General features: G+C 38.9%; 1 protein-coding gene across 8 annotated transcripts in view; it reads left to right on the top strand.

Annotated features, from left to right (window-relative positions):
- The window catches only part of BNC2 (basonuclin zinc finger protein 2), a 465,978-nt gene that overhangs the window by 31,325 nt on the left and 407,910 nt on the right, over window positions 1-26,743 (top strand). The gene's annotated exons all lie outside the window — the stretch shown is intronic.

Here is a 26,743-nt window from a genome sequence, read left to right as displayed (position 1 = left end):
AGAATTACTGCCTACTTTAAGGAAAAGAATCCTTATGTTTCTACCATCTTTCATTATCTAAGAAAATTATGCAGAGCTATTAAAGACTTAATTTACTATATTAGAAACTCCATATTTTTGTGACTTATGTGTTAGGCCTTTATACAAGGGGGATCTATATAAGAACTAACTTCTGGCCTGACCAGGCTGGGTGCAGTGGATAGAGCATCGGACTGGGACATGGAGGACCCAGGTTCAAAACCCTCGGGTTCTGGCTTGAGCGCGGGCTCATCTTGTTTGAACCAGGCTCACTGGCTTGAGCAACAGGTCACTCGGGCTGCTGTAACCACCCCTCCCCCGGTCAAGGCACATATGAGAAAGCAATCAATGAACAACTAAGGTGGGGCAACGAAGAATTGATGCTTCTCATCTCCCTTCATGTCTGTCTGTCTGTCCCTATCTTTCCCTCTCTCTGTCTCTTTCTGTCTCTGTCACAAAACAAAAAAGAACTAACTTCTGTTAACTCATCTCCACTGCCCAGCAAAATTAGTAGTTTCACTTTATGTGCATTTTAAGACATTACATGTAGCAAACATATTTGGCACACACTATTTTTTTTATTTATCTGTATCTGCCTCAACCACCCTTATGATTGTCCCTGCCCAAGGACAGGAGTCATGTTTTATTCATGTTTGAATCACCAAAGCTAGTATAAGCCTGACATACAGGAATTCCATAAATGTTGAATCAATAGCTGAAATTCAGCTTTAGCTAAGAGAAACCATGAGCTTACCAGTTGAAGATCATGTTCACATTGAAGGTAAATTGGGGAATCTAAATATACTGGATTTTCCATCAGGCAGTTCATGTAGGTTAACGTGATCAGTTTTTATAGAGAAATACACAACACCTGGAAAACGCATGGCAATAACTTGTGTTTTTTTGCTTTGTTTTCTTATGAGAGTCTATCTAAACCAACAGTGTCAGAGATCTGTGCATAAAAAAAACAACACAGAAAACTCCAAAGAAACATTTTTTTGGTTAAAAATATGTCCTGTCCCTGGACAGTTGGCTCAGAGGTAGAGCGTCAGCCTGGTGTGTGGAAGTCTCAGGTTTGATTCCGGGCCAGTGCACACAGGAGAAGCACCCATCTGCTTCTCCACCCTTCCCTCTCTCCTTTCTCTCGATCTCTCTCTTCCCCTCCTGCAGCCAAGGCTACATTGGAGCAAAGTTGGCCCGGGTGCCGAGGATGGCTCCATGGCCTCCGCCTCAGGCGCTAAAATGGCTTCAGCCACAACGGAGCAACGCCCCAGATGGGCAGAGCATCATCCCCTGGTAGGCATGCTGGGTGGATCCCAATTGGGCACATTTGGAATTCTGATTGCCTACCCACTTTTCACTTTGGAAAAATACAAAGAAAGAAAATATGTCCTAAGTTGGTCAGTAAATGATGGGGCATGATTTCAACATAGGTCTCCTGGCCCTGCAGACTCTCTTCCACGATGCATTTGCATTTGTTTTTGTCAACTTTATCAGGAGATCATTGGGCAGCTACAGAAACACCCTAAAGCTCCCCATGGCTTGGATGCCAGCAATCACTGTTGGGAAAATTCCAACTTTAATAATTCGAAATTTTGTTCCCATAGCTCTGTGGGTGTCTAATGCTATTTAATTAATTTTTTTTAATTAATGCTATTTAATTAACTTTTAAAATCAAAATCAAAATGTGAAGATTAAAAAAATGTGGTAATCTGAAACGTGTATACAATATAAATATAGTATGACGTATATTATTTAAGTAGGCCTAAACATCTGGTAGTCTTAACCATTAGACTTGCACAGCTGCAAAGATTGGTTAGGGCAGTGATGGGCAATCTTTTGAGCTTGGTATGTCAAAATTCGCCAAAAAACCGAGTATAACTCGGGTGGTGTGTCACTTCGAGAAAAAAACCATAGTTTCGTGATATTTATAGTTTAAATAACAAAAATATATAATTGTAATATATAACTATTTAATAAACCAAAATAATTATTTAACTTACCTGCTTAGTGACTTCTTTGTTCATCTGTCAGTCAGTTTCTTTTGTTGGTCTTGATATTATTTAACTTGTGTGGGGTGCCATGAACTAAGATAAGTGAGGGGGAGGGGGAATTCTTTAACTAACCTGCCTATTAGTGACTTTTTTGTTGCTGAATTTCATTGGCTAAATCTTCAATTGAAGGTTGGTATTTTGTAAACTTCAAGCCCAAGCAAGCGCTACTAACTTCATCTGTCAATCTATTTCTTTTGTTGGTTTTGATATTATTTAACGCTCAGAATAAGGTCCCACAAGAGTAGGTAGAGGGAAAAATTGTTGAGTAAAGCCATTGCTATGTTTTTCAAGGTGCTAAAAATGTCTGGCAATCAGTTCCAGGGACTCCAAATTTCCTGTTCGTAGTGGCACTCCTCTTGATTCTCCAAGCGGCACTTTTCCAGATTCTCAAGCTTCGATCTCAAGTCGACAAACACCTGAGCCCAGACGCTGTCTTGAAATTCTGCAGGTTGCATCTTATGTAAATTAAAATGGCTGCCGCTATTTCTAATGGTGGGAAATGGCACCCATAGCACAGGCCCTCGCCTCTCCCAGCCTCCCCCTCACTTCTCTCAGTAATGATGGTCAGTTAGAAATCCACAACACCCCAGAACAGTAGATTGGATGATGGTTGCTGTGGTTATGGGGTTGCTGGTAATGGCCATCACAGGGCCCCCAGATATGCATCCCCTACGGCATTCCGCTGCTCCCTACTCCGCCGGCCGGAAGTGAGGTCAAAGATCCCCTCACGGCCTAACCGGAAGTCCCAGAACTAGACGCTCTGTGCCAGAGTTCTGTTATTTTGGCCTACAGACCTCCGGCACAGAGTCTACACTGTACAAATGTTTTATCCTCGGCTACTGCACCTGGCTGTGCAGGAGCCAAGGATGAAACGTCCTTCTCGGCATGCAGCCCATACTTCTCTGGTATGTGGTTGCATGTGGCCGCGTGTCATTGAAAATGGCTACGCGTGTCAGTGCTGACAGGCATGTCATCGGTTCGCCATCACGGGGTTAGGGTTTAGCATCTGAATGGTTTGGTTGCCTTCCACTGTTGGTGTTTTTATACCACAGATCATAAAATAAGAAAGCAGAGCCAAAGTGAAAGTGATGCACAGAGCTGACGGACAGAGATGTGATGGGAGTGGAAAGTAGTGCCTTGGGAACCTTGAGATTAGTCTCATTGTGGTTCTGATGTTCTGATTCCTCATCTTTGAATGAAGTTATACACCTCCTTGTATAACTTAGGCAGATTAGTATGATAATATGTTCTTTAATTTAAAGACTGTAATTCTGAGGTTTTATTTATCTTATTTTACAAATATAATTTAAGGACCTTCTTTATGCCCGACATTGCCTTGGGGGCTGGAGAGAATTCCGCAAGGACTTTGCAGTCTGGTGGGATTATGGTTTTCTAAGACTATTTCATAGCATTTCTGTTTTATACTATAGAGAACTTCGTTGTGGATCAGTATTTAGCTCTAGGATAATAAAAACAAGGGAAAAATAAAAAATATATTATTACTTCTCTATCTCTATGCTTTATATACAAAGTTGACTCTTAGAATTTATATATAGTTCCTCACATCTTCTAGTAGGTCAGTGGGAGGCATTTTATGATACGATAAAAAATTTGATCAAACCAAAATATTCTAACGTGTCGAATTACTATAAGTTGACTAACTTTTAGACATGTAGTTGTCATTATTAACATTAATTGTTTTCTATCACTCAGAACGCTGTGGACAGCCTAAGGCCTGTTCTGAATCCTCTGTAAGCAGGGAAGTTTAATTTGTATGGATGTAACTGAGGTTGGCTCCTCTACCAAAAACTGAAGAAAATTATAATTTTTTACTTTACGGGATTTGTTAGTTCTAGTCCTTGTAGCAGTTTCCCTTTAAAAGGTGATTAGAAAATGGTCATCTTTTTGTTCCTGATGGTGAGGGTTAATTAGGGAGAAATTGGTGTTGAGTGAATAGGGTTGAACGTAATAAAAAATATGGGAGATGTTAAATTATATTCTTGAATTTGTTTTTCAGATATTTTTTTTCCTGGAAGAAAGGGTTTAGTAAAAGTTTTAAAACTCAAGGTAGGCCCTGGTGGGTTGGCTCAGCGGTAGAGCATTGGCCTGGTGTATGGAAGTCCTGGGTTTGATTCTTGGCCAGGGCACACAGGAGAAATGCCCATCTGCTTCTCCACCTCTCCTCCATCTCCTTTCTCTCTGTCTCTCTCTTCCCCTCCTGCAGCCAAGGCTCCATTGGAGCAAAGTTGGCCTGGGAGCTGAGAACGGCTCCATGGCCTCTGCCTCAGGCACTAGAACGGCTTCTGTTGCAACAGAGCAATGCCTCAGATGGGCCGAGCATCACCCCTTGGTGGGCATGCCAGGTGGATCCCAGTCAGGCACATGCGGGAATATGTCTGACTGCCTCCCCACTTCTAACTTCGAAAAAATACAGTACAAAACAAAACAAAACAAAAATCTCAAAGTAAATTAGAGATTATATCACTTTCAAGGCCACATTATTCTTTGAGAATTTGTTTCATCTGCATATACATGTTTTACGTTTTTAAGAGGATGTCACTGATGGTCCACTTTATATATGGATTCACTTGACTCCATTAATAGTAATCATTAACTGTGACTTAGAAAAGAAATAACCTCTATCCATTGTCCAGATCAAAATAAACTGGTTTTGAAAGCAAGGCCATGAGGATACCTTGACTAACCTTAGACTAGACTCACAAAGGAAAGGAAATTATGGAAAGAAGGGAGCCATATATTTGGTCCCTCCAGATCCTAGTCTGGGAACCATTAGCATGACCATCTTGCTGTGCGGCATGTTCGTAGCGTGAGAGGCAATTTCTAAAACTGCTAAAACCAATCCCTGTAGGGTTTTAGAGATTAAACTCACCACCCTGTGTTATAACCAGATGAAAATAATTATGTCCTGTAGCCTGCTGCTGAGTGGGGTGAAATGGATTTCTAGTGCCAGGATTCTTAACTAGGTGAGATGGGTGCTGTGTTTTACTGAAGGCTCCCTGCAGTTGAAAGCTTTATCCTATAATAGCAAGTCTCAAAATTGTTAAGACTGGGGAAAAACAATACAACTTTAGACACCAGTTCTTTTAAAACCTCTTCTAACTTAAATCTGTGTTTCCTGGCAGGAGACTGAAATCTCATATTTAAAATATGATATCAGTGCTCTGCTTTGCACATACTAGTTTTTTCCTAAATAGATGTTCAGTAAAATTTTTTTTTAAAGCAAAAAGTCAGTGCAGGCTCAATTCCACCTCTATAAAATAAGGATAATTACGCTACCTAACTCATAGGGTTGTGGTGGTGAGGATTAAAAGAGTTCCTACATATAAAATGCTTACAAACTTGCTTGACACAGAAAAATCAAACAATTTTGATTGATAAAATATCAGTCAGTTAATTGAAATATTAAATAATTTTTATTGCCACATAGAATAATAATTAGACAATGTTAGCTATTGTTATATATACTGCTCACAAAAATTAGGGGATATTTCAAAATGAATGTGAAGCTATAAAGTATCCCCTAATTTTTATAAGCAGAATTAGGAGTTATTTCAAAATGAATATGAAGCAATAAAATATCCCCTAATTTTTGTGAGCAGTATATGAAGTCATTGCAGCTAACATCTCATCCATGTGAATTTTCTCCCAATTTGTATAGGACAGTGCTGATTGTTGGACACGCTCTGTAACTCAGTTTTCCTTTTGGACAATGGCATGAAATGTGTGATCATAATAATAAAGCCATTATCACTGAGTGAGACTCCTTGGCTTGATTTTTCTTAAGTACTCATGGGTATACATCAGTGTTTTTCAACTGCCGAGTGGTTTTTCAACCGTAGACTGGTGCCGGTCTATCAGAAATTCCATGCTGGTCCATGAAAGAGTTAACCATCCTGATGCTGTATGAAGATTTCTGGTGAACTGGAGGCTGAAAAACACTGGTCTAGGTCCTGTGCTGCGTCTGTAGAATCACACGGGTTTCAAAGTGGAAACAGAGGTTTACAGAATGGGTAAAGAAAGAAACGAGTATAATTGAGTAAACAGACAAGTATAAGTTGGCCCTAATAAATATTCTTGGATAGACAAATGATTTCCAGCATATGGGTCTATAATCTTGATACAACATCAGGATGATTAACTCTTTCACAGACCAGTATGAAATTTCTGGTGACTGGCATGGGTCTGAAGACTGGTGATTGAAAAACACAAAACACTGGACACAATTGACTTTGTCCCAGTGAACACTGACTTCTATCTAGGAATATTAAACAACCCTGCACAGATGGGAATGCCAAAGATGTATTACACATTGTAGAATAATTAACTTCTCACTTTAAAAAAATTCGAAACTAACAAATGGAGATGGAGAATCCATTCCATATTATACTATCATTTTATTAATTCATTTATATTAAAATTATTTGTTGGGTGCCTAATACATGTTGGGCAGACACTGTACTGGGCTCTCAGGAGTCAATGATTGGGAAAAAGTAAAAAATAACCCTTACTTGTACAGAGTTTACACATGGAGGAAAAGACTAATATTACCATATTTCCCATATAAGACGCACTTTTCCCCCCAAAAATTTGGGGTCTAAAATCTGGGTGTGTCTTATACAGTGGTTGTAGATTTTTTACTTGCATTTCACGCTTTTTCACACTTCTTTTTGTGCTTATTGTTGATGACAGTGATTCATCATCAGACACAGATGAGGACAAGCTAATGGATGGGAGTTTTGACAGTGATGAGGAGTTGTATGAATTTTATGATGAATAAAACTTAAGTTCAATAACTTTATGTAATACATTGTTTTTCAAATTTTGGGCCCCCCAAATTAAGGTGTGTCTTATTCATAGGATTATCTTATACATGAGGAAATATGGTATTTGATCAGGCAAAATTGTATAAAGGTAAAGTGGTACTTCCAGATGTGTCTTCTAAGTTCTCTAAGCAAGGTATCCTTGTTTTCCTCTTCTTGTACTAGAGAAAATAGGCCCAGGTCTAAGGTCAAGGGGTTGGTCAGTACCAGTCTGACTTGTCTGATTCTAAGTCTGTGTATTTTTCATTCTTCTTCAGCTGTCACTTGTTACAACCAACATGGAGAAAGAAGGAATTAAGTGGCCACAGTTAATAGAAGTATTTATCTAATTTTTAAATGTTTGAAATAAGGAAGATTTGCCCTAATAAGCAGAATTGGGGGTCTATAAGTTTATAACATTGAATCCTTTATTAGTATAGTTTAATTTAGGAATGGAAGTTAAATACTATACATATTGGAATTATGTTGCTTAAAGGAACCTTTGAAACTGTCCATGATCAACAAAGGTTTTTTTGAACCTTGGCACCCTTTCTCCCTTTTCCAAATGGAATATTAGATCCCCAAAATATAAAGCATAGACTATCAAATGTAGTTGGTGGAGTTAGGGAAGATTTCCCAAAGGGTTGTTTGAGCTGAGATTTGAAGGATGAAGAGAAATTAGGTTGTTTGAAGGTAAAGTGAAGGATGCTGAGTGTTGTAAAAGGCCCAAGTGCTTGAGCTTAGAGGGAGCTTGGAGCATTGGATGTGTGGACAGGGTCTGTTGTAGCTGGTGTGGGGAGACCAGAGTGTGGCAAGGCTGATGAGCCCGTGCCAGGTCATGTGGGGGAGGAGCCTGTAGGCCATGTTAAGAACCATAGACATTATTATAAGTGAAATGGGAAGCTGTTGAAGGTTTTAGACAGAGTTTGAGTTGAGATGTTTTTCTTTTTGAAGGGCTTGCTCTGCCACCTGTTAGTCCATCTGAGATGTACCTCTTTCTGGAGCCAGGGACACTGTCCCATGTGTAGTGATAATGATTCCTTATGGCATTCAGCCCAGTAACCAGCACTTCCCAGCATGTCAGGGTCCTGTGATAGGCCTGCAAGGACAATAACTGAAAAACAGCATAGAGGAAATTGCTCTTTGCCCTTAGTGAGCTGAGGATAAAGGAACAATAAAAGAATGTAGTCAACCATTACTACTCTGCGGCTAATGACCCCAAAGCTCTCAGTTTCTCAGTCCAGCTTGGCATTTCATTGCTTGGGAGCACCTGTTCCAGGAAATGAGAAAATAATGGAGTTCAAACTCAAAGTAGATATTTTATTTATTTATTATCAATCTTGGTAAAATGCCTATAAGGGGCAGAAGGTTGAAAGTGTCCAGAAGACTGTTTGTTGAATTTCTTGTTAATGTTGTCTGTCGTCTGTCTGTCTCTCTTTTTCTCTCTCTAAGCCAGAGCGTCTGAAAAGAATTTATTATCTGGGGGATTCAAATTTGTTGTCATTTAGGAGTAGGGAGTGAGGTTGGTTGTGGCAAGAGGCAGATGGATTTGTGTAAGATTTCACTGCCATAAGGGGTTTGTTCTCATTTTTATTCAGATACATAGCTGTGACCTGTGGTCAATCACTGAACTTTCATAGGACCAATTCCTGTCTGTAATAAGAATATGGATTCAAGGACTTTTCTCAAGTTTTATTTAACGCTTCCAACTTGTTTCTCCTTCCTTCTGAATTCTAAATGAAAATCGTTTATTTTTAAAATTAATGTGCATTGTTATGTTTTGTCTTGAGGAATTCACACACGTCTTGAAAGAATATTCTGTTTCTTGTAAAACTGAGTTTGGGATTCATTGACTTACTTTTTTTATAGTGAGGGTATGGGAGCGGTTTTAGAAATTCTTTCAAAAACTGATAATATTATAAGCAAATCAAATGTTGTAGTTACTTGTTCCTGATAAGGGGATCTAAATTTTAGGACTCTAAAATTGGGCAGAACATACTGTGTTTTTAGTGTTCCATTTTACAGATTTCCTGCTCTGGAATTCTGTACTGCTTCCTGGCTTCTTTTCCCTTGATAGCAGAATGGAACCAAAGAACCTTCTGGTTTTCCCTCTTTTATTCTATTGGAATTTAAGTACCTGTAATAGCTTCACATTTTTCCTTTGAAGGCTTCCTTGTAGTGTTAAGGACTCAGTAAGGAGTTCTTATTCACATCCTTTAAAATGCTTTTCTCAATCCATGTTTCCTTCTGCAACAGAAATTAAATCATCATTGCTTAAGTCTAGATTTTGGTTTCATTTACTTCTGTAACTGTCTCTTGTTTCTATACAAGAAAGGGTGCCCTGTGAATGAAGCCTGTTACATGGCTTATTCAAAAACTGCAGCCTGAAAACTGCATTGCAGTGTTTTACTCATAGTCAGCTGGAATGGTAATAGATTGACTAGCTGGTTGCCCTCTTAGTTTTTCTTTCTTTTCTTTCTTTTTTTCCTCTCTCTCCTTCCCTCCTTCCCTCCCTCCATCTCTCCCTTTCTCCTTTTCCTCCCTCCCTCCCTCCTTTCCTTCCTTCCTTCCTTCCTTCCTTCCTTCCTTCCTTCCTTCCTTCCTTCCTTCCTTCCTTCCTTCCTTCCTTCCTTCCTTCCTCCCTCCCTCCCTCCCTCCCTCCCTCCCTCCCTCCCTCCCTCCCTCCATTTTTGGCTTGAGCATTCAACTTTTATAGCCTTCTTAACTTGCCAGTAGTTATGTGCTGGTCTGGAATGGTAAAAGAATTGTTGGTAAACTCTAGGAAGTGTCCTAGATCTTGCTTGATGGGTTTGCTTATTTAATAATCTGTGCATGTTATAAGTATCACCATTATTTGTTCAGTGGAATACATTAGAAGAGCCATTAGGAAGAGTCAGTATGGAGCTTGTTACTTGTGTTGCACTAAGAGAAGTTGGTAGTTTGAGAAACCATGATCCATGTGCACTTGATTGGGGTTGTGAACATAGTGAAATAAGGACAGAATATATGTATAAAGTTTAATTTCAGCCACAGGCTTAATTATGTGAAGTTTAGCCACCAGATCTGTTCTTATGGGTCTCATGTAACTTTTGGGACTTGAGTACTTCCTACATTAACTCTAATTTTGATCCCATTTCAACCTTTTGATGCTCATAAGAACAAACAAACAGATAAAAAAGCCCACTGAAAACACCATTACTCTGAATTTGAGGAAGATCCAATGATTTATCTGTCTTTTTTCTTATAAAAGTTAACTACAAATTTGGTGGAAAAAATACTAGATGGGAAAGAAACGTCTCATGAATGGATACAAATACATTCCAGTTCTTAGAATACACATGAACTTTTTGCTTATTGGCTGAATACTAAGGTCAAGGAAAATGAAAATGGTCATTGAAACTCATCCATCTTTTGGACATTTGGCACCTCATTGTACGAATATACACATTTGTGATTTTGGCTCATAAAAGCTTTGAAATCTTCAGCTTTTTTTTTGGAAATCTGTCAGCCCTTTTTGAAGTCTTTTAATTTGGGGGGCTAGATAAAGTATGGTCTAAAAATAATTGCAAATATTAAGATTATTTCTTTTTTATAGATTGCCAACAAATTTTATAAATTGTACCTTGGCAGTGATTATTTTGGGTTGTCTAACTTGTCAAGAAGTACAGTTTCTGTTACAAGGAAATAACGACGTTTTTGCTTAGAGGACTAGGAAACATTTTCCACAACCGTGAATCTGTTATTGGCTTCATTCAGCCAGCTGCCAGTGGAATCTAATTTCTAGAAGACAGAAATGGTACCATTCACTCTTGCTGTTCTTTCACCTACTTCTTCAAATTTTGAGTCCTTCAGCCTCCATGTATCCTTAGGGTCTTCCTCTGCCAGGTTAAATCTGCGAATTACAAAGTAGAGGGTGAGTTGAAGATTTGTTCCATTTCTTGCTCTCAAATAATAATTTCTCAGTTTTCTTCTTTCTTTTCCCTATCTACTTCAGAGTCTTGGTCACGAAATGAGTTTTATTACAGGAGGAATATGTACTTGGATATGTAGAAACTGAAAGGGATTCATAAGTTGGCAATCGACTTGAATGAAAGTACAAACCAGGCGAATGCAGCGCTCCCTCAATCCAGGTGATACAATTTATTGCTCTTAATGTACGTGAAGCATAAGATTTAAAAGATTTTAAGTAAGCAATGTTATCTCTCTCTCTTTTTTTTTTTTTACAGAGACAGGGAGAGGGATAGATAGGGACAGACAGATAGGAACGGGGAGAGATGAGAAGCATCATCAATTATCAGTTTTTCGTTGCGACACCTTAGTTGTTCATTGATTGCTTTCTCATATGTGCCTTGACCGTGGGCCTTCAGCAGACTGAGTAACCCCGTGCTCCAGCCAGCGACCTTGGGTCCAAGCTGATGAGCTTTGCTCAAATCAGATGAGCCCACTCTCAAGCTGGCGACCTTGGGGTCTTGAACCTGGGTCCTCCGCATCCCAGTCCAATGCTCTATCCACTGTGCCACTGCCTGGTCAGGCGCAATTTTATATCTTAACGATATATTTTATCTAATAAATACTCTCCAATACAGTTTTGTTCTTTGTTTAGACCAGGGGTCGGGAACCTTTTTGGCTGAGAGAGCCATGAATGCCACATATTTTAAAATGTAATTCCATGAGAGCCATACAATGACCCGTGTATGTTACGCATTATCCAATAAAAATTTGGTGTTGTCCCAGAGGACAGCTGTGATTGGCTCCAGCCACTCGCAACCGTGAACATGAGCGGTAGGAAATGAATGGATTGTAATACATGAGAATGTTTTATATTTTTAACATTATTATTTTTTTTATTGAAGATTTGTCTGCGAGCCATATGCAGCCATCAAAAGAGCCACATCTGGCTTGTGAGCCATAGGTTTCTGACCCCTGGTTTAGACCATGGTAGAAACCTACTTGAAATTTTATTGAAATATAATTATGTGGAGTATTTGGGAGAAAAATCTAGATTATATTGGCTGAAAAGTTTCTGACATTGATTCTAGATTTCTGCACAAACCTTTGTAGACTTTTCACAGATGTAAGAATTCATGGGAAGACTGTAGCGAATAATTTTTCACGTAGTCTCAAACTTAAGTTTGTTTTACAAACTATTGGAGTAGGAGTAGTCATTAAAATGTGGTAGATTCATGCACAAGTAGGTGGTTTGTATACTACAGTGGTACATGGGGCTTCCTATTTTCTTTGGGAAGGTATTTTTGAACCCCTGGGGGTATAAAGCTTCCACTTATTTTTCTTAAGTATTTTTAAACTTGATCACTTATTTTTAAGTACTCTGCCACTGTTTATATGGCATAGAATCCAATAAGCATTTTAAGTTGTCTTATATATGAAAAACTAACTTGATTCAGCAGATAATCAACAAGTGCCTACTGTATTCTAGATATTTGTAAAATTGCTCTTTTGTTTTTGAACATAAGCACTGGGCATAGATCTGAACCCTTTTGGAAGCACCCCTGAGACTAGGACCTAAGGTGAAAATGTGTTTTGGCCTATATCATGTTTTCTAGTCCTTTCTATGTATTTCATTAGAAAAATATTTTTAAAAAATATATTGGTTTAGGGAACCAAACCACTTGTCCAACTGTGAAAGCCTGTGGAACAACACCAACATCAAAAAAGACAACATTTTCAGATCAGAAATGTAATCACCCAGTTAGTTACCTAATAAAACGGGAGTTTCAGAGTATGCATATGGGGCAAGAAGGCAAAACCATTCATTTGGTAGGGTGAGGGGCCTGGAGACAACCCTCCCCTGAAGATAGAATGCTTTAAAAACATGTTATCATTAATATTTAAGACAGAAAGCATTTTGAACCCGCTTCTCTCCTTTTCCCCTTCCTTTCAGCATTCATGTTTTAGTTTGCTCTCAAGTGCTCACAAGTCCGTGCCAGACGGAAATTCGCAGAGGCTGCTGCAGACCCACAGAGGCCACTCAGGGGAGGGACGCAGGCGGAACAGTTGCGCTCAGTCCTGCCGGGCACCCCAGGCCCCAGGTCCTGCAATGCCTTGTGCGGCTTCATATTCGCTCCCTTCCCCTCGGCCTGCCCCACCCCACCGCCCCTCTGCTCACAGATGCGGCCCCTCCCCCCTCCCCGGAGCCTCTGGAGTCGCTTCGAGGCCATCTAGTCATACGCTGTCCATCAGATGTGTTTACTTTTTTCCTGACAGCCGACACATCTGGAGCACATATTCAGGTTATTCCAGTGCCACTAGACACATTCCACAAGATCATTTCAGCGGTTGTTATGGCGATCTTCCTCCCTCCAGTGATTTTCAAGTTGCATGACAGAAATAGCTGGAGCTAACCAGGGGGACAAAAGTCAACGGGATCAGGAAGGGCTTCTTTCACAGAATGAACTAATTAGTGACCCTACTTTCTTCACAGGGCAATGAGCATATGGTTTAATAAAGTGAGTCTGTGACACTTTTTTTTTTCTCTGTAGGCAAAGCTGTCACTGACTGAAAACTTTCCTGTTTTTACTGGTGGGACCTTAGTCTGCTGTCTTTCAACAGAGTTTACTTCACAAGTAGAAAATGTTTGCTCCTGAGAGTTAAACTTCAGAACTTATTCTTGGCGTAATACTACCTAGCTATAGTAGGTCCTTCAATTTAAAGAGACAGTATTCATTTTCTGTGTGTTTAATTGTAAAGATTTATGCTTGCTCAGGACTGAATATTTTTAGTTAAGTTTTTGTTAAGTATTATGAATTGGTGTCTGGAAGTTCAGATAAATATAATTTGTCGTGGTTTTCCTATCAAATATAATCAGTATTTCTCACTGGATTAGTTACACTTATTTCTACCTGTGATTTTTGTTGGGCTCAGTTATAGTATATTTTAGTATTAAAATTTTGACTAATTACTATTTTTATCACATTTAAAATAACACACAAAGATATGGTTATGATTCTTTTTTTATTTTCCTGAGGCTTAACTTTTATATTTTGTATAGGTTTTTTGACAACTTTATAGTGTGAACATATCATTGTAGACATGGGAGTTTAGACTTGAGATCACTTTGTATTATGAAGTGGAAAGACTACTTGCAGTTTAGAATAGTTGTATAAGGGAAAATGGTAAAGTATTGCCATTTTTTATTACTGTATGAAAAATACAGCATTCCTTAATAAATGTTTTTGGATGAGTGAACATATAGTATGGATTCATACTAAATATGTGTTGCCATTCATCATAACTGAAATTTATGAATAACGGGCCCATTTTCTTTCCTTTTTTTTTTTTTTGGTTTGGTGTTCCTACACTCTATCTTTAAAAGTGTAGCCACCTAACGTATTTCACACTTTATTCACATGTATCATACTACAAAGTACTCTTTTACACACACGAGGACATAGTAATTTCTCAATCTCCTTTTCTTGTTCTGTTACTAAAACTCACAAATTCCCTTACTTGTACACACCCCACATTTAAGTTCAGTCCCAAGGTGCTAGAGTCACCATGAACAACAGAGTTTGTATTTTTCCCCTTTGATTGAATTACTCATCTGTTGACTGAGTTGACTGGGTTCAGAGAGTGTGAGAGTGGGTGACAAGCAAGAAAATCAGAGCTGGATTCTTTTGAGCACATTGTCTTAATTCTTTCCCCCTTGGTACAGTCCTTCTTCTTTTCCACCCCTGCCAAATTCTTTTCCATGGGTCCTGCCGAGGCTGGTCACCATGCTAATTTGCAGTATGTGCTCTCAGCAATGCCAGGAGGACACTGAGAGACCACATAGTCATATATGAATTTCATTCATGTAGGCTTGCTTGTTGCTCCTCCTTGTGTTCTTGCTAGTTATGCATTATTCACTGTGGTGCCTTTCAGGGTCTCAGTTACTTGGGTGAGTATGTATCACGCAGGGACTTGAGCTCAAGCTAGAATGCTGAGAGGGGTGATAAAATTACTGGTATGCTTCTCTTTCCAGATGTAACTTTGCAGTAAATGAACCTCATGTAATTTAAGCGTTGTAGTCTGTTTGTGTTATCGTATCCATCACCAAGTCTATTTGGTAATATTACTTAAAAATCATAGCTCTTATTGCTACTTATCTGGGAACTAAAATGAATAATTTTAAAAAAAAACATTATATATATATTAACCCTTGTTTTCTCTACATCTAAGTGAATAATAACTTATCTCTTTATCAAAATCTGTCATCTGAATTATATGGCATTTTGATACCGTTTGAGACTATTTTTCCCCCTGATTTAGGTATCTATTCATTGATCCTTCCATCTATCTTTAGGTGTGGTTTCCATAGTTTGTTGCTCTGATTTTTGGAGATTTCATCCAGCACAGAACTATTACCTACTGGGTGACTTGGTTTCTCTTTTTAAGTGGATGATTCAAGTCCATGGTGAAAAACATACTTCCCCATCATCAAAGACTATTTTATGTTTACTACCTATATTACTGTTGAGTTTCTTCCAAAAGAAAAAAGTAAAGGTGTCCAAGCAAAATGTATCACAATGAAGATCCTCATGTTTCTTGTTTTCTTTAGCATTTATTTTATTATGCCCAAGAATATGGCATGCAGCTGAGTTCAGTCAGGCAGTCAAGGTGCCAGAACAGTCCGTCTGCATGTGATAGCTAAATAAATAGTGAATTCAGTATGGCATCGATAATCTCAACTTACAGGGTTTTCTCAGTTGGGAAATGTATGTATTAAGGATGATTTTTTTTTTTTGTTTTTATTACAATCTGACAGCTAAAGATGCTTTTAAAACCTTCTAGTCATTTAGAGCAGAGCTATATGTATGGCACAGCCTTGGTGGTTCTAAAAGGCAGGTCCTATTCATCACAGAAACAGCAAGTCTCTGGGTTATAGGGGAGGATTGAGGGGTTGGGGGAGTGAGGCAGGGAGAAGGGGGAGCTGCTGCTCTGTCCAGTTTACATTTGTCACCAGTGACTAGCTTTTAAAAAATGTATTAGCTGTGCATGGTGGTAAGTAAGATCCAGCTGCAGGGGATTATGGCTTTGAGTGGGTCGGGGAGCTTGGAATGCATTCAGTTCCATCAGGGGATTTGTGTCCCTCGTCATCAGCCTGAACATTGCTGAAGTAGTCAAGATTAAGAACAGACTAGTGTCACCTGCCCTGAACTTTGAAAAACCCTGGACCCATTAAACAAAAGGTGTGTGTGTGTGTGTTTTTTTGGGGGGGTATGGTAGAAAGTGTCTCTTTTCTCTGTTTCAAAGTGTTTTTCAAAAGATACATATGACATAAAGGGAAACACATAGGCTCAGTTGAAAGGCTGTCTGGGATTTTATTATTTCTACAATTTACTGTACATTTCATAATTATAATTTATGATAAAAAAAAACACCTTCCACAATAACTACGTTGATGAACTTTTGTGCGTGTGGGGGCATTTCCAAATCAAGATGGACTGTCGGTATTTAAGAGGGGATGTTTCTGAGAGATTTAGTCTCATTTTATAGGAGAAAAAGCTTTTCTTTTCTTGGTGTGGTTATGGTGACCCTCCCCCTCTCCCCCAGCAAGAAAGTTAAGAGAACACCACAAAGGTTTACTTTTTTCAGGGATTTTGAAATTCAGCATACATGCCAGCAAGCAGTTTAGAGGCAGGAAGTCTTTTCTAGTAGTGCAGTCATGAACTGGTAAACTAGAAGCATCTGTAAAAATTTAGAGGGAATATCAGCTTTCTCAAAGCTCTAGCCCAAGTGTAATGAGGTGCAAATGATAGCACTGCATTACCCTTCCCCACCCCAATTGTGGAATGAGATATTGAATTGAAAATAAAGAGGGAGGCAGGGATTTCAGAACTCGACTTCAATGAAACAAATTTCATTTTTCAGATGAAATGGCTTTTGGATGACTAAGGATAGCCTCAACTTTTAGGGTTGATGAGTAGTAAACAGATGATTTTCTGCTCAGTATCTCTAGATACCATCCTGAAAAGTGGTTGCTTTTGGAGTGTGGGTGCATGAAATGACATACCTACTCATTTGGCTGAGTAAATTAACAAGAGTTTTTAGTTTAAAGTAACCTTCAGCTGATTTGTATCTTTGGCATGCAGCTCTCTTTTTCCAGAAAGCAAAAAAAAAAAAGGGGGGGGGAGTAGGGAAAAAAGATGTGATTTGTTTGAAGGAACACATCTGGGGTGTGATCTGCTATATCTTAACACCAGATGGCAGGTTTAGGCTGACAAGTAGACCCACTTTAGCGTGGTCAAATGGTATCTTAACATGTCGTTTTTTTTTTCTCTGTCCACACACAGGAAGTAGACCAATTATTTGCACTCGGGGCTCGAAGTCTTCCAGTATCTCTGCCTTTGGGCTCTTTCACTGCTTCTGTGCTGTTTATAGACAAGGCTGGCTTCCCTTGGCAACCCCTGAAACAGGTTCCCTCTGTGGTTCATACCTTTTCAAAGGTATGTTTTGTGGAGGCAGAGGTGTGGCGCCTTAAGGTGACTGGTGCTTGTCATGACAGGCATGGCATCAGCCAGGCCAAGCAGTGACTAGAAGTGACAGCATTGGTTCGCAGTGCCTGGGGGCCTCTCAGTCATCACACCTGCTGGAGCACTAAGACTCTGAAAGCACCTTCAAACACCTTTGCTTATCACGGAGGTAACAGTTAAAGAGAAGGGGACCAGGAGGTGACTGAAGACAAACAAGTCCTTTTTGTCTCCTCTGTCTTCTTGTACAGGCATACCTCCTTTTCATTTACTTTTGCTTTTTTGTGCCTTATGATATTGTGTTTTTTACAAATTGAACGTTTGTGGCAACTCTGCATTGAGCAAATCTATTGATGCCATTTTTCCAACAGGCTTAGATGACGGTTAGCATTTTTTTAGCAGTATTTTTTAAAATTAAGGTATGCACATTTTTTTAGACATAATGTTATTGTACACTTAGTAGAATACAATTCGTGTAAACATAACTTTTATATGCCCTGGGAAACCAAAAAAATATGTGACTTGTTTTATTGCAGTTGTCACTTTATTGTGGTGGTTTAGAACTGAACCTGCAACATATCCAAGTTATGCCTGTAGTTGTTTTTGCTTGAAAGAGTGTCACACATGGCCTTAAAGAAAGAACACAAGCAAGCTATGCCCAGTTTTGCAGAAGGGTCTTTGAATTTCTAGAAGTTTTGAGTCATGTTATGCCATTAGACTTAGTTGTTTTGTGTATTGTTACGTCATGAAATGACCAAACATTTTTAAAAGCCCTCATACCTGTACACTTCAGGGAATGGGAACAATAAATATTTTCCCTCACTATTTTTTGATTCATGACCTCTTCAAGGATAGCAGTCGGAGCCTATATATAATATATATATTATATATATACATATATGTAAAATATGTACATATGAAATATATATAAAATACATATATGAAATATTATATATTACTGGTTCCCAAAGGACTTTCAGAAATTTCTTTTTTTATCTTTTGTTTTTTTATTAAGCGAGAGGCAGGGAGGCAGAGACAGATTCCCGCATGCACCCAACTGGTATCCACCTGGCAAGCCACCTACCAGGCAATGTTCTGCCTGTCTGGGCTGCTGCTCTGTTGCTTGGCAACTGAGCTATTTTAGCGCCTGAGGCAAGGCCATGGTGCCATCCTCAGTGCTGGAGGCCAGCTTTGCTTGAACCATTTGAGTCATGGCTGTGGGAGGGGAAGAGAAAGGGGTGGGGAGCGGGGTGGAGAAGCTGATGGATGCTACTCCTCCTGTGTGCCCTGACTGGAAATCGAACCCGGGACTTCCACACTCTGGGCTGACGTTCTACTGCTGAGCCAACCGGCCAGGACCTCTTTATTTTTAAATTCTTTTAGCAATTTCTTTTGTGTGTGTGTTTTCAGTAGCATGTTTATTAAACAAATGTTCATGACAGATTTTTACAACAGCAACAAATATTTCACTATAGCAAATCTACCTTACTAAGAAAAAAAAAGGTAATCACAAGGTTGATGGACTTGAATTATTTTTTCATGTTTTCTGGGAGGCAAAACCAATCTTCTCAGTTGTTTTCCTGTGTTTCCTTTTCTTGAAGATCATCTCTTGCATTTTCTTCATCTCCTTGCTGGCTGTGTCCCCGGAAGACTGCTCGGATTGTGACGGCAGCATTCTCTTCTTTTCCCTGATCTTCTTCAGAAGGTTCTAAGGCTGTGGCTGGTGTCTGCTCTTTCAGAGATGTCTGAGACTTTTCTTTCTCAGATGGTTCTTGCTCCTTGAATGCATGGTGGTTATAGAAGTGGTCGTCTACCTTAGTCCCCCATGCTGCTGGATTAAAGTTGGTATCTCCTGGTTCTCCCAGAGCTGGTGCTGTTGGTTCCAGTCGAGCAGTTTCTTATTATTCTTACCCATTGAGTATCTTTGTAGATTTTCCATGAATTATTTTTAGATGCTCACTACTGATTAATGGACATATATGTAATCTTTTTGCAAAGAACTACAAAATGTATTCATTAGTCCTTTCTACAAACTGATGAGTTAGAGTCATATGTAGGCATCTTATCATAAGGCCACAATTCTAATATAATTGGATAGAAGCTGTTTGGGATTTGAATGAAATTTCAAAAGCACCTCCATGGAGAGGCAAAAAGACCTTCAGTGGAAGTCAGTGAATGTTGTTTTAGGCAGAGTTTGAAGCTACTTCCTGAGCTTTCTCCCTTCATACTTCATTTATCTGGTTAATCAAAGATCACTAAGGTTATAATCCACCTGTTGAAAATACAGGCAATTTCTACATACCAAATGTTATTGTACTTATTGAAATCAAGACAGAAAAAATTTATCTTGAGTCCATTTAAAACTTGTTTTTCTTAAAATAAAAGATTTGTAATTCTTAAATGCTGCTGTAGAACTATTTAATATACTGCAATGTTTGACATACAGAATTTTCTACCTGCTATTTTAGAAAAAGAATTTTTTGGTTAAGGAGCTCACTGATCAGAATTTAATAAAAGGACTAAGAGTTTGCTTCTTAGTAAACTATTTAATATAATTCTTGTAAATAAAACAAAACAAAAATAACTTAATTTTCTTCAGGAAACTTAGCTCAATTCCTAATATGAGAAAGATTTATTTGATAACTTGGAGGAGAGGGCTAATATGGTTTCAGTCATCCCGTGGAGGACTTACATCTGTGAGACAGAGCCATTTCTAAGTTCCTGAAACAGCTTGACCAGTTATAATTTTAAAAGGAGCGTGTGCTGATAATATTAAGTTCCCAGCTCTTTTTGAGTTCAGAGCTTCTGTAATTTTTCCTGTTTTACCATGTGTGTGTGTGTGTGTATGTGTGTGTGTGTGTGTATTTAAATTTACTGAATACTAATGACTAGAATGTTTGATTAGTTTTCAGTGTTCCTCAAAAAAGTTGAGTATATTAATTTCTAAACTAGTTTCAGCTAGAATATTTCGAGTTATACAATATTGTGTTAATTTTTTTTTACCTGCCTGCCACACATAGTTTATTTTTGTTTTTAATTTTTGATGTGAATTAGCTTTATCGTGTCTGACACGTTTGGGTAAATGACAACTTTGGTGTTTGAAAAATGTTCCTTGATTCGAGAAATCAGCCTTCAGATAAGCTCCAGGCAGTTTCCAAGTTAAGTTCTTAATGGATTGCCATCCATCTTTATATCTTTTTTTTTAAAATTTCTTCCTTAAAAGCTATGTAGTAGGAAACAACTAGTTCTCTGTGTATTGCTATACTAACCCTATTTAAATACCATTGGGACTTTAAAAGCATAAGTTTCTGCATCTAGACTCAATGGGTTTGGTTAACTAGTCTGTGACCATGGGCAGCTTTCTTAACTTTTTTGTCTTAGTTTTCTTCCTTTTAAAAATTATATTTAGACCTATCTTATGTTTTCTTGGGAGGATAAAATTAGATAATACCAGAATTTAAAACCTAGTCGAGACCCTAGCATGAAATAGAAGGAGGTGCAGAACTTGATAATTAGTATTGTCATTGAAATAGAACGTTGGTATGAAGTTTAAATAGACTATGAATATTTGTGCAATAGTCAGATGCTGAGTCCATTGCTTTTGCAAATTATATTGGTTTTTTTAAATTAAATTTATTGAGATGACATTGGTTAATATATAAATTTCAGGTATACAACCTTATAATTTGATATCTGTATAATTTATTGCATACTCACCACTCAGAGTCTAGTACCACCCCCTCGCATATATTTGACCCCCGCTGCCCAGTTTATCCACCCTCACCGCCTCCCTGTCTGGTAACCACTGTGCCTCATTTCATTTGCTTCGCTGGAGTGTAACTTCCCAGTGCATCTTCCTCCGTTTACAGATGCTCTTCTGAGAACTGAAAAGAGGGGAGGAGAAAACTAAGGATTTAAGCTGAAAATATGTGTCTGAAAACTTAGTACTCTTTTTTGAGTTTGCTTGGGGGCAACAACCCAACACTTCAACTTACACCACTACTTGGTATGTTTATACATACCCACACATAACCAAGAAATCTCTCAATGTAGACTAAATATCTCAGGGGCCTGTTTTTGGAGTAAAGATTCCTAGAGCTAGGAAATTCTGTTTTTACGCATATTATAAATATTCATATTTGGAAGAATTGTGTTTGTTGCTTCTTTGGTCAAATGTCCATCCACCTCATTCATTGGTATGCAGTTGTTAAATGAAAAGCTGCCACACTTTTTATTAAATATGGGGCATGATATGTATGTGTATTTTCCATTCGTTCTTCCATTTCCATCCTTCCTTGAAAGGATGAATATGGCTAATGAGTGGAGGAGAAATAAGAGTTATTTAATTGCTTTAGTGATGTATGTTGATTAATATTCAGTTATGAGACGATGTGCTTATCAAATACATACAACCACATGAAAACACTATACAGGTGATTTTAGTGGATATTGTGTGTGTGTATCTCTGGAGTTTCCATGCATGCTTTATTTAATGCAGTGCTAACACTTTATATTCTGTATTGTTATTTAAATTATGTTAAATTACAATTCCATTTTTAGAGATAGGGAAGTAGAGAAAAAGGAGGTTAAAAGACTGGCCTCAGGTTGTTCATTCTGTAACTTGTTGCAGTTGGTATGAACCCTTTGCCTTGGATTTTGGATATTCTAAGTTATAGAATGTCCCCCAAACTCCCCGCAACTGTGTTTATTTAGCCTGATCCATCATAACCTCCTGCTGTTTATACACTCTACTCTTGTGGAGGTAACTTAAAGATACTGCCAGGGGTGTGCTTTATATTGATATACATCTACACAAAAGAGAGGTGATTTTTATTCAAGAAGCCCATATAGCTTTAGAATCATTGTCTTGCATCAGAAATTAAAAGAAATTTTTTTCTCTTTCCTGCATAAAATGAAAACATCATTAAGTTATTAAGGCAAAGAAATATCTGTAGCCACTACTCTCTGTCCCCCTACTCCAAGAACAACAGGCTGTAGAACATTAAAAGTAAACTTGAGGCCCTGGCCGTTAGCTCAGCTGGTTAGAGTGTTGTCCCTATATGCCAAGTTTGCGGGTTCAATCCCTGGTTCAGGGCACATACAAGAATGAAGCAGTGAATGCATAAATAAGTGTAACAGGAAATCTCTCACTCCTTCTCTTTTCTCTCTAAAAAGAAAGAAAGAAAGAGAAAAAAAAGAAAGAAAAATATTAAATAAGAATATGGCCAACTTGACATTGCTGAGGCCTGCAGACCTGTTGCTGTTTATGACTCATTGTATCATATTTCCTACGTGAATCCCTTTCTGTGCTCATTGCTCTGTACTGTGAGTTGTCCACTGGCTGTTTGGTTTGGGATTCATCAAACTGAGTACCACCCTGTTGTGCAGCCTCTCGTGTTTTTATCCCTTCCCTTTATATACTCGGTCCATTTTAGTTTAATGTGAGTAGTTGCTTTGTCAATTCCAAAAATAAAAATAAAAATTTCAGTTGGGTTTATAATTTTTATTTGTGACAAATAGTTTTTTTCTAGGACCAAGTTTTTAGTGACCTCACTAAGTCGAATATGCAGACAATCATCAAGATGGAAATAAGTATGACGTGCTCTGAAAGTTAAGCTTTCTACCTGGGAAGTACATTTCTCGGGAGGTTTTTAATGACAGTAGAGGCATAGTTAAAAATAGGGATGTGGAACCAAAAGCCATCATTTGAATCTTGGTGTTTTTTTTTGTGTGTGTGTGTGTGTGTTTTTTTTTTTTTTTACTTTTTAGCAATATGACCTTGGGTAAAGCTTTTAACTTCTCTGGGCCTTATTATTGCCATATAGACATTAAAAATACATATCTCAAGGAGTGGTAGAAATTAAATGAGGTGAAATTTGCAGAGTGCCTGGTATGCAACATAAATATAGTCTTAAAAGTATGTAATCCTTCAGTTTCTATGGGTATTAGCTTGGACTGCATATCTCTCATCAGTGTCCAGAAATAATGTTGTGCTATTCGTCTGATGCCAACCTAAATGCACACAGCATAGGGAACAGAGTCAGTAATATTCTAATAACTATGTAGGGTGACAGATGGTTACTAGACTTATTGTAGGGACCATTTTATAAGGTATATAACTGTTGAATCACTATGTTATACACTTGAAGATAATATATTGTATGTCAACTATAATTAAAATTAAATTTAAAATAAATAAGTATAATAATAAATGTGGTCCTACTAGTTGACATATTTGGACTCTTTTCTAGTAGGACATCATTTCCACTGCTATGACAGGGTTTATTAAAAACTGTGACATAGTTTTCCCACTAGTATTTCTGTTTTTTAAAGGAAGATATAGCTGTATCATATATTATACTTTTGTAATGACTCTGAAATCCAACATATCTCTACTTAATTATTTACTTTCTTCTTGAGGATTTGTTGTACAGATAGCTTATAATTAAAAAAAAAACAGACAGAGGTTTAAGTTAATCTCTCTTTTTTTAGAGCAAGAGAGTGGGGGTGGAAGGGGGGACAGAGAGAGAGAGAGAGAGAGAGAGAGAGAAAGACAGAAAGAAAGAAAGAAAGAAAGAGAGAAAGAGAGAGAGAGAGAGAGAAAGAAAGAAAGAAAGAGAGAGAGAGAGAGAGAGAGAGAGAGAGAGAGAGAGAGAGAAAGAAAGAAAGAAAGAAAGAAAGAAAGAAAGATCAAGTCATTGCTCCACCTAGTTGTGCATTGATTGCTTCTTGTACATGCCTTGACTCGAGATTGGACCTATGACCTAGGGCTCAAGCCAAGCCAGTGACCCCCTTGCTCAAGCTGGCAACCTTGGGCTCTATCCAGGAGACCTTGGGATCGAGTTGATGACCCTGCACTGAAGCTTGTGATCTTGGGTTTCAAACCACCAACCTCAGCATTCTGAGTTGATGCTCTGTCCACGGCGCCACCACTCGTCATGTTCTCACTCATTTCTTGACATTTTTCTCATGATACATACAATGACCTTTTTTTGTTGTTCACTTATTTTTGTTAAAATATTTAAGTGCTTAATCACTTGAGGGACAAGTGATTAAGGGACTTTATATTTCTGTTACCAAGCTCTGAGATCAAGTGAATCCAGAGCATATTGTCGATAAGCAAATACTAGAAAGGAAGAGATCTTTAGTATCCTCTAGTCCAGGTACTTCTGAACCTTATAAAATGTGTTTTATCCCTTTTAATAAATTTAAAATTTGAGCCTGACCAGGTGGTCGGGTGCAGTGAATAGAGCATTGTTCTAGGATGCTAAGGACCTAGGTTCGAAACCCTGAGGTCACCGGATTGAGCATCGGCTCATCTTGCGTGAGTTTGGGATCAGAGTTATGACCTCAAAGTTGCTGGCTAGAAGCCCAAGATTGCTGCTCTGAGACCAACGTCTCTGGCTTGAGCAAGGGGTCACTGGCTTGGCTGGAGCCCCCCAGTCTCAAAGCATGTATGAGAAGCAATCAATTAACAAAAGTGCTGCAACTACTAGTTGATGTTTCTCCCTTCCTGTCTGTGATTTCACATTGTATTAATTTTGGTCCATCTTCAGGACCCACTCTTCCTCAGTCTTGCTTTTTTTTCCTGACATTTAGGTTGGCATCAAATGAATAGCACAAATAATAAATATGAATCATGCCTGCATCGAAACAGTGAGGCACACAAACTCATCCTAAAGTGGATATTCTGTTTTGAGGAAATTTTGCTTTCAATCTTTTACCCTAAAAACATAAAAGTAAACCAAACCCCACAAAGGTAGAAATTAAAGCAAATATATTCCAAAATGTCCCAAACAGTGCCAGGCACACCCTGAGTACTCAATAAATACTTGTTGAGTGAATATAAGCCTCCATAGGAGCGAAAGCTGTAAATCCTGGTTCTATTCCTGTTGGTGGGCCAGTTCTCTCTGATTTGTTTAAGGCACCATGAACTGTACTCTGGAAGGGAAAGTAATGAATGAATATTTGTGAAACACTTTCTGTGTGCCAGGTGTTTCCATCAACACTGCTAAATTTATCTTCAGAAAACTTTCTAGGTTTATGCTACTTCACTTCTCTCCCCCTCTCCCTCTTCCCCCCTCTCTCCCTCTCCCTTCCTCCCTTCCCCCTCCCCCCTTCCTCTCTCTTCTTCTCCCCCCCCTCAGATGAAGAAATGGGAATTCAAAAAGTTTGAGTTGTCCCAAAGTGTTTTAATTTGAATTAGGATTTTTTGGAATCCACAGCTTTGTATCTTCCAGACATCCTTAGCTCCACAGGGCATGGTTACTGCCATTGTTATTTTTAATAGTTATCATATCACCATTGCCTCTAGATTTCTTTGACATTTTCCTCAAATAGCAACCATTTGGGCCCTGGCCGGTTGGCTCAGCGGTAGAGCGTCAGCCTGGCATGCGGGGGACCCGGGTTCGATTCCCGGCCAGGGCACATAGGAGAAGCGCCCATTTGCTTCTCCACCCCCCCCCCCTTCTTCCTCTCTGTCTCTCTCTTCCCCTCCCGCAGCCAAAGCTCCATTGGAGCAGAGATGGCCCGGGTGTTGGGGATGGCTCCTTGGCCTCTGCCCCAGGCGCTAGAGTGGCTCTGGTCGCAGAGCGACGCCCCGGAGGGGCAGAGCATCACCCCCTGGTGGGCAGAGCTTCGCCCCTGGTGGGCGTGCCGGGTGGATTCCGGTCGGGCGCATGCGGGAGTCTGTCTGACTGTCTCTCCCCGTTTCCAGCTTCAGAAAAAAAATACAAAAAAAAAAAAAAAAACCAAAAAAAAACCCAAAACCCAAAACAAAAGCAACCATTTGCCTCCAAAGAAGGTTGGGCATTGATGGCTCAGGTATCCAGTGTCTCTCGGATCTCCTATTTTTTGGCACACGGTCTATTTGGTGTGTACACAAATGTACCTGAGTAGGTAGTTACCTGAGATCCCTTACAACTACCCATGTCAAAGATAGATTTTATTTTGTGGTCAGGTGTTCTGCTTATGTGGTTTTTTTAAATCTTAGATGGAAAAGTGGACTTGAATTTAGGAAGATTTCCCTAAATGGAAAGGTAGCTGCCTCCTCACCCTCTCTACTTCCCTTGTCAGTTGCTGGAGAGATCTTCAGTGACACAAGAGCACTTCCAAACTTTGGGGAGTCCTGGATGGTTGGTGGATGAGATCATTTGATTCCAGTGAAACTTCCCAGCTGCCATGAATTCAGTCTTCCAGAGCACCATACTTTTATTACTAGATTGAATTGTAGGATAAGAAAAGTGCTTTGAGCATCTTTGGACCACACATGTAAGACTAAACACTTGAGCCTGAGAATTTGGATTGGAACCTCTTAAGAAAAATAAAAAGCACACACACATAACGTGTGTGTGTGTATGTGTGTGTGTGTGTATGTGTGTAT

This window comes from Saccopteryx leptura, chromosome 2, assembly GCF_036850995.1.
Source record: "Saccopteryx leptura isolate mSacLep1 chromosome 2, mSacLep1_pri_phased_curated, whole genome shotgun sequence".
NCBI lineage: Eukaryota > Metazoa > Chordata > Mammalia > Chiroptera > Emballonuridae > Saccopteryx > Saccopteryx leptura.
Note: the sequence above shows the minus strand (reverse complement) of the source record. Positions and strands in the feature narration are given on the sequence as shown.